The sequence below is a fragment of the Peromyscus leucopus genome, chromosome 2 (genome assembly GCF_004664715.2).
Source record: "Peromyscus leucopus breed LL Stock chromosome 2, UCI_PerLeu_2.1, whole genome shotgun sequence".
NCBI lineage: Eukaryota > Metazoa > Chordata > Mammalia > Rodentia > Cricetidae > Peromyscus > Peromyscus leucopus.
This window is the reverse complement of record NC_051064.1, coordinates 38928548-38935303: the sequence shown is the minus strand read 5'-3', so window position 1 is coordinate 38935303 and position 6756 is coordinate 38928548. Positions and strand designations below refer to the sequence as shown.

Here is a 6756-nt window from a genome sequence, read left to right as displayed (position 1 = left end):
CTCAACAAATATTCCACAGCTCAAATGAATGTGACCCATTTTAAACTAATATTTTACAACAGTGAGTATATGAATACATGTTACTGCAGAGGCCAAAAGAGGATGGAGAATCTCCTGGAGTTGTAGATGGCTGTGAGCCACCTGATACGGATTCTGATTTCAGAGCCATTTCTCATTCCAAGTAACATTTCATCTTAAAAATGAAAATTCTGGAGCTTGGGAGATGGCCTAGTGTTTAAAAGCACTTGTTTATGCTAAGGAACTAGAACCAATTCCCAGCACCTACATAGCTGCTCACAATGATCTTTAACTCCAGTCCCAATGGATCTGATGTTCCTTTCTGACTTCCTCAGGCACCAGGCATGCACATGGTACAAAGATATGCATGAGAGAAGTCATCATACCAATAAAATAAGTGCTAAAATAAAATTAATACTAAAAATTAGAATAGGCCAGCCTGGTCTACAAAGTGGGTTCCAGGACAGCCAAGGCTGTTACACAGAGAAACCCTATCTCATAAATAAATAAATAAATAAATAAATAAATAAATAAATAAATAAATAAATAGGGGCAGTTGGTCATCATCTATGCCCAGTGAAGCTTCTGAATATACTGAAGATGGCCTCTTTGAGGAAAGATTCTTCCAAGCTCTGGTTGCTCAGCATATGAGTGTTGTGTCTCAGAGTATTTTTGCCTTTGCAATAGTCAGACTTACTTCTTCTAGACCAACCTCTTGACAAACATACTCTAGTCTGTCTTTGCCCAAGAAAACTTTAGCCTTTGCACAAGTTCCTCATTCCATGTTCTTGGTATCACACAGCATATGCCATGTTTTAAGGGTCCATTGTCAGTGGTGATTCCAAAGAACTAAACCTTGATGAACTTAAGGGGAAATTCTTGATGCTTTTCTTTTGTTCTTTTGATGTCATGTTTGTGTGTCCCACGGAAGTTTTGGATTTCTGTGATAAACTCAATGAATTTCACAATGTGAACTAAGATGTGGCTATAGTTTTGGTGGGTTTTCACTTTAGCCACCTTGCATGGATCAATACACCAAGGAAGAGTGGCAATTTGAGCCACATAAGCATTACACTGTTGTTGTATTTAATTAAGGAAGTAACCTACAACGACAGGGTGCTATTGGAAGGTGCTGTTGTGGTACTCAGGAACTTATTCATAATTGACCTTAATGGTGTCATCAAGCATTTGAGTGTCAACGACAAACCAGTGGGCCACAGCATGGAAGAAATCTTCCACTTGGAGAAGGGTTCAAGTTTGTAGAGACCCATGGAGAAGTCTGCCAACCCAACAGGAAATTGGAGTGTGGTGTTATTGTGTTCTCCAAAATATTGTGTACTCTAATAAATTTATCTGTGGTCAGAGAACAGACAGCCACTAGATACAAAGGCTAGAAAATGGTGGCACTCACACCTTTAATCCTAGCATTCCAGAGATAGAAATTCCTCTGGATCTCTGTGAGTTCAAGGCACATTGGAATAGCCAAGCATGGTGACACGCTTTAATCCAGAAAGCAGCCTTTAATCCAGGGAGTGGTGTAGAAAGCAAAAAGATATATAAGCGTGAGACAGAAACTAGAGGCATTTGGCTGGTTAAGATTTGGCTGGTTAAGCATTCAGGCTTTTGAGCAGTAATTCAGCTGAGACCTTCGGATGAGGACTCAGAGGCTCGGTCTGAGGAGACAAGACAGCTGAGGATCGGCGAGGTGAGATAGCTGTGGTTGTTCTGTCTCTCTGATCTACCAGCATGGACCCAATAATTGCTCAGGTTTGATTTTATAAGAACTTTTAAGATTCCTGCTACATTGGAGCCCTCTACAATAAAGCCAAGTCTAGTGTCTTCCTAATAGTACTTTGAGAAAGTCTGTCAGTAGATCATTTCATGTCTAGCGTTCACCTGTGGCTTCTCCTGCAAGATCCACAGTTGGAAACGCTTCACCACCCTGAATATTATTGTAGATGGCAAAAGAATCATACTTGAGCTTTTAAACACAACTCCAAATGAATTGTTTCATAATACAGACTCAGGATTTCTCAATGTGGCTAGCTGCCTCCAGAGTAATCCTAACTAGATCCATTTTAACAGCTAATCATTTCCCAAAGAATGCCTGGATCCCTATTTCTTAGATTATGTCTTCAGATGGTAAGCATTCTCTTGAGCCTTCTCTGAACCTTAATCCACCCTGAAGTAGCTTCTCATTAAGGTCCTGAAATTGTCTCATGAATTTCTGTGTATTAAACTATATTTCCACTTAGAGTAACAAAGGTCATATTATTACCTCCTTATCATCAGCAGTATAAGTTAGGTTTCAATGTATATGTGATACAAACACATGTGAATCGTGTTATTAAAAACACAGTAATCATGTATTGTCCAAGTCCCTGGCATTTAGAGTTTTCATACTTATTTTTCTTATTTTTTTCATGCACTGACAGTGCTCGTGAGTATTTTGAGATACTGATGACGTGTAATCTTGAATGACTATGTCTAATCCAAGAATTATGTTTTTAAAATCACCATAATCATAGTCTTTCCTCAAGTGCTGGATGTAAAAATAAATCTTAAAATAAGTATTAAAATATTTGAATTTTGACTTAAAATATTTTTTGTCAAGATACTTATTTATTTATTTTTAATTTTATTTTACAATACTATTCAGTTCTACATAACAGCCACAGATTTCCTTGTTCTTCCCCTTCCTGCCCCCTTCCCCTTCCCCCCAGCCCACCCCCCTTTCTCACCACCTTCAGATCAAGGCCACCCCTAAGGACTGAGATCGACCTGATAGACTCAGTCCAGGACTTAAAATATTTTTAAAAGAGAATACTAAGAGGATTGTTTGTGTTCAAAGTCATGTAAAACACAATTGTGTTAGGCTATATATCAAACTGTGTCTAGAACAGTAAAAGGAGTAGAAGAAAAAGGTTTTAATGAGCATGGCCTTTAATCAGAGGTTTTTCTTTAATGTTTTTTTTTTCACATATTAACTATATTTTATGAACAGAACTTATCATGATTCCTAAAACTGTAACCAGTTTCAGAGACTTATTATCATCATGGAACAGGAAAATAAATGATTATTGTTGTTGGAAGAGTGAGTTAGAGGTGAAGACTGCTGCAGGTGCCACTTCTTAGAGTCAGGAAATCCGTGTTGGAAAACATTCAGCTCATCAACATGTTAAGCTGTGCTAATTATTTTGCTGAAATTTTCAATATTTACTAGGATTTATATACTGCTAAAATCTGGATCTTGTGCAAGGAAAAAAGAAAACAAGGATATGAGACTAGAATACCAGAGGGCTGTGGAAATTGGGGGGAAAGGGTCACTGGTATGCAACATAGTCAGTTGACCTCAGGGACAGGATGAAGACTGAGTAAATTTCCAGAGATGTGAGAATGTCTGCCCAATGGCAAAGCTGATGGTGCTCTTACAGTGACTCTATGGAACTTAAATAAACAGGCACATTGCTTTTTTTTTTATGAAAAACTTCTAGAATTCTAGTAATGCTAATAATACAATCTACTGCTTAACTTCTTTTAAATATTTCCACGAATGACCTGATCATGCTCATTATAAAAGTTAGCTTCTCTTCTGAGTTGCTAGCTGAAATTATTATTCTATTAGGAATTTCTTCTGAATCATTAAGTCATTACCATGCTGTGAGTTACCAAGAAAAACTACTCAATGATAACAGCCCCATTAATGCCTCTAGTGAAACACTTAACAAGTTCTTTATTGATCTTGGTTCCAAATACATCAAAATGTTGAATTACAGCTTTGTTGAACTCTTCACCCTACTGATGTTCTCAGGAGCACAGCTCATTTCCAGTTCAAAAGTACTTGTCCTTCACCTCTAGGTTGAAAAGAAAACAAAATAATAAAATTGACCCAAGTGATAGATAAAGGTTGTCTTTACTCGAACTTCTCAGTTTTAGTATTTTATCCTATATTATAAATACATTTGTCATTCATTTATTTTTAAAATACATAATAGTTTCAAATACATTTTTGGGTAGGTTGTATATACAGAAGTGGTTTTATATGTCCAGAATATTATATATGAATGAATGACAATGTCACACTAAAAAACATTACTTTGTACTATAATACCTACCATCTAAAAACTAAAAGAAATGATGTGAGGATGGTAGGAGGCAGTTCAAGAAACTAATTAGGCTCTGCCTATGGGTTTAAATCTCACCTTCATCTGTTAATTCAGTATCTCTTTCAATTCATATAAAATTTACCAATGCCACATTTTCTTCTTTAAATAAAATAATCTACCAGGAAGAGAGTTGTTCTTAGACTTCAAGATAATCTGTGTGAACAGTAATTCAATACTGACTAATTCAGTGTTCACAACTACTATATATAATACATATGCATATATACAACATAGATATTCATACCTATTGTGAATGCTAACAAGCAACTCTATTTGATCAATAAATGGAAAAGTCATCAATCTAGACTATCTTTGTGTATATGAACTTACATTCAGAATAAAGACACAAGGAATAAAAAAGTCAATGAAAACTCTAATGTATAAAAGCCCTAGATCCTATTCCACTAATATATGTCTTGTTCAATTTACACGTAAACACATATCTTTATGAATCAACACAGATTTAATTTAGTCACCTTGAATGGATTTTATTCTTACTTCTGTTTAAATCATATTTTTCTGTCATGAAATATGTGAGGAAGTTTGCTTGTGACTAAACTGAAGTCAGGCTGACTTTGTAAGCAAATGATCTCTATTTATTATGAATAGAGAAAATCACAGACATCATGATATGTACATCCACCCGACGCTGCTTCCCATTCACCATCACAGCAGGATACCCATTCCTTCACAACTGAGGTTTCATGTTCAGAGTCATTGTCAAGGCCTGGAAGGAACATATAATGTTTTGAATGAACTCTATGACGTGGTCTTTAAACACTTTAATTTGATCTAAAACTAACTTCTTAATCTAATGACGAATTAGATGTAGTGGGTAGCCATTCCAGCTTTGATCTGGAAAGTCCAATCCCCATTGAGGCTTCCGTAATTGTCACGCATACAAGGCGGGGCAAGTGTTAAGACAGCCTCTGTCTCCACTATTTCACTCTACTGTGGCAAGTGGATATTAACTAAAATATTTAAATAATGTATGATACAGTTATGAGGTTCAAATTAATTAATTCTGTAAAAAAAAAATCTGCTTTCTTTTCATTCTAACAAAAATGCAGTCAGGTATGCTAAGTAATGTCCCCCATTTATTTTGAAATTATTTGAAAGGAATAAGGTCTTATCGTAGTAACTAAATGAGTATGCCAGCATTGCAGTAAGCCATTTCCAAATCAAAAATTTGTCAGACAGTGCATTGTGATTCTCACCCCATCATTTCTATTGTGTCATGAAATAATCCGAGAAAATTAAGGTGTAAGAACTTTAAATATGGTATGTTAGATTTGGCAGGAAGATAGAAAATGTCAATCCTGTAATGTGTATGGTCAGCATGTAAGAGTTCCACGTTGGAGGTGGGGCTGTGTCCTTGTTGTCCTTGCAGAGAGATCTGCCATGTGTTGAACAGATTTTTCTCTTACCTTTTTACCTAAGACACATTAACTCAGACATTATTCTTTAAAGGTGTTGCGTTGACCTGGCTAATACTTTTGAGATAAAAATAGGCTCATGGTTTCCCAAGATGATTTAACTAACTAGCCTTCAATATTTTTGACAATATTTATTTAGTCAAAATTAAATAAACCTGTGTTATGTTATTATAAATCATGTTGGAAAAAAGTCCACAGCATTTTTTTTTGCCTGTTCTTCATCTGCCTAAAACACCACAGAAATTTAATCAAAATTCCTCCCTGGGAGGCAGCTCTATGGAGCAGTAAAAGAGTGTTCGGGAACGGAGTACTAGCTCCTCCTCTAAATGATTATACTCAAGCTAATAAAAATGTAGAGTAAATGAACTGCATACATTTCATCATGTGGCTATAAAAGGGATTCATGGGAGGTGACTAGATTCATTACTACTGATATTGAAAGGTTACGGTAAAAAATTGGGAGGTAAAATTTTTAAATATGTATTTCCCCAATGTCTCTATTATAAAACAGTAAAAACTCACTAGAAACAGAAAGTTTAAATTTTAACCATATGTTCAGAGTTCATATATGCTTCTGTGCCAAACACTTCTTTTTCTAAAAACCTCTTTCATTTCATCCTCTTTATGAGAATCAATTATTTTGATATATTACTAAAGTTGAATTAAACATGTGCTTGCAATGCAAGGATTTTCCTAGCCAACACCATGCCGAGCGCTTGGGAAATCTCAAAGCCTAGTGCTTTACTGGCCTCTATTGCCACAATCTCAGAATGACAATTCCACACATGAAGTTCAGTAGCAATTTTACTTTTGAATTGGTTTAACAAAAATACAAAAACAAAAACAAAAAAACAAAAAAAAAAAATCTAAACTTCCAGTAAGGAAGAACCTAATATTTCTAAGACTGTATAAAGAAATCTAAGCAATTTTTGAAATAACTCAGTTCATATAATTATCATACAAGAGATATATATTTAAGTTTTTTAAAAAAGTCACTTTCTGAAAATTTTTGGTTACACTTTATAAATGAATTGTATAATATTTCTTATATTGGATCTTATATTCCTAAATATATAAAACTAAAGATGGTCTGACAGAGATCTTCAAAAAATGTTGCCTAATGGAATCTTAATATT

The 6756-nt window shown here is 35.1% G+C and overlaps 1 pseudogene; it reads left to right on the top strand.

Annotated features, from left to right (window-relative positions):
- The first annotated feature begins 587 nt into the window (after positions 1-587).
- On the top strand, positions 588-2089 carry LOC114709931 (annotated as a pseudogene).
- Positions 2090-6756: the final 4667 nt, after the last annotated feature.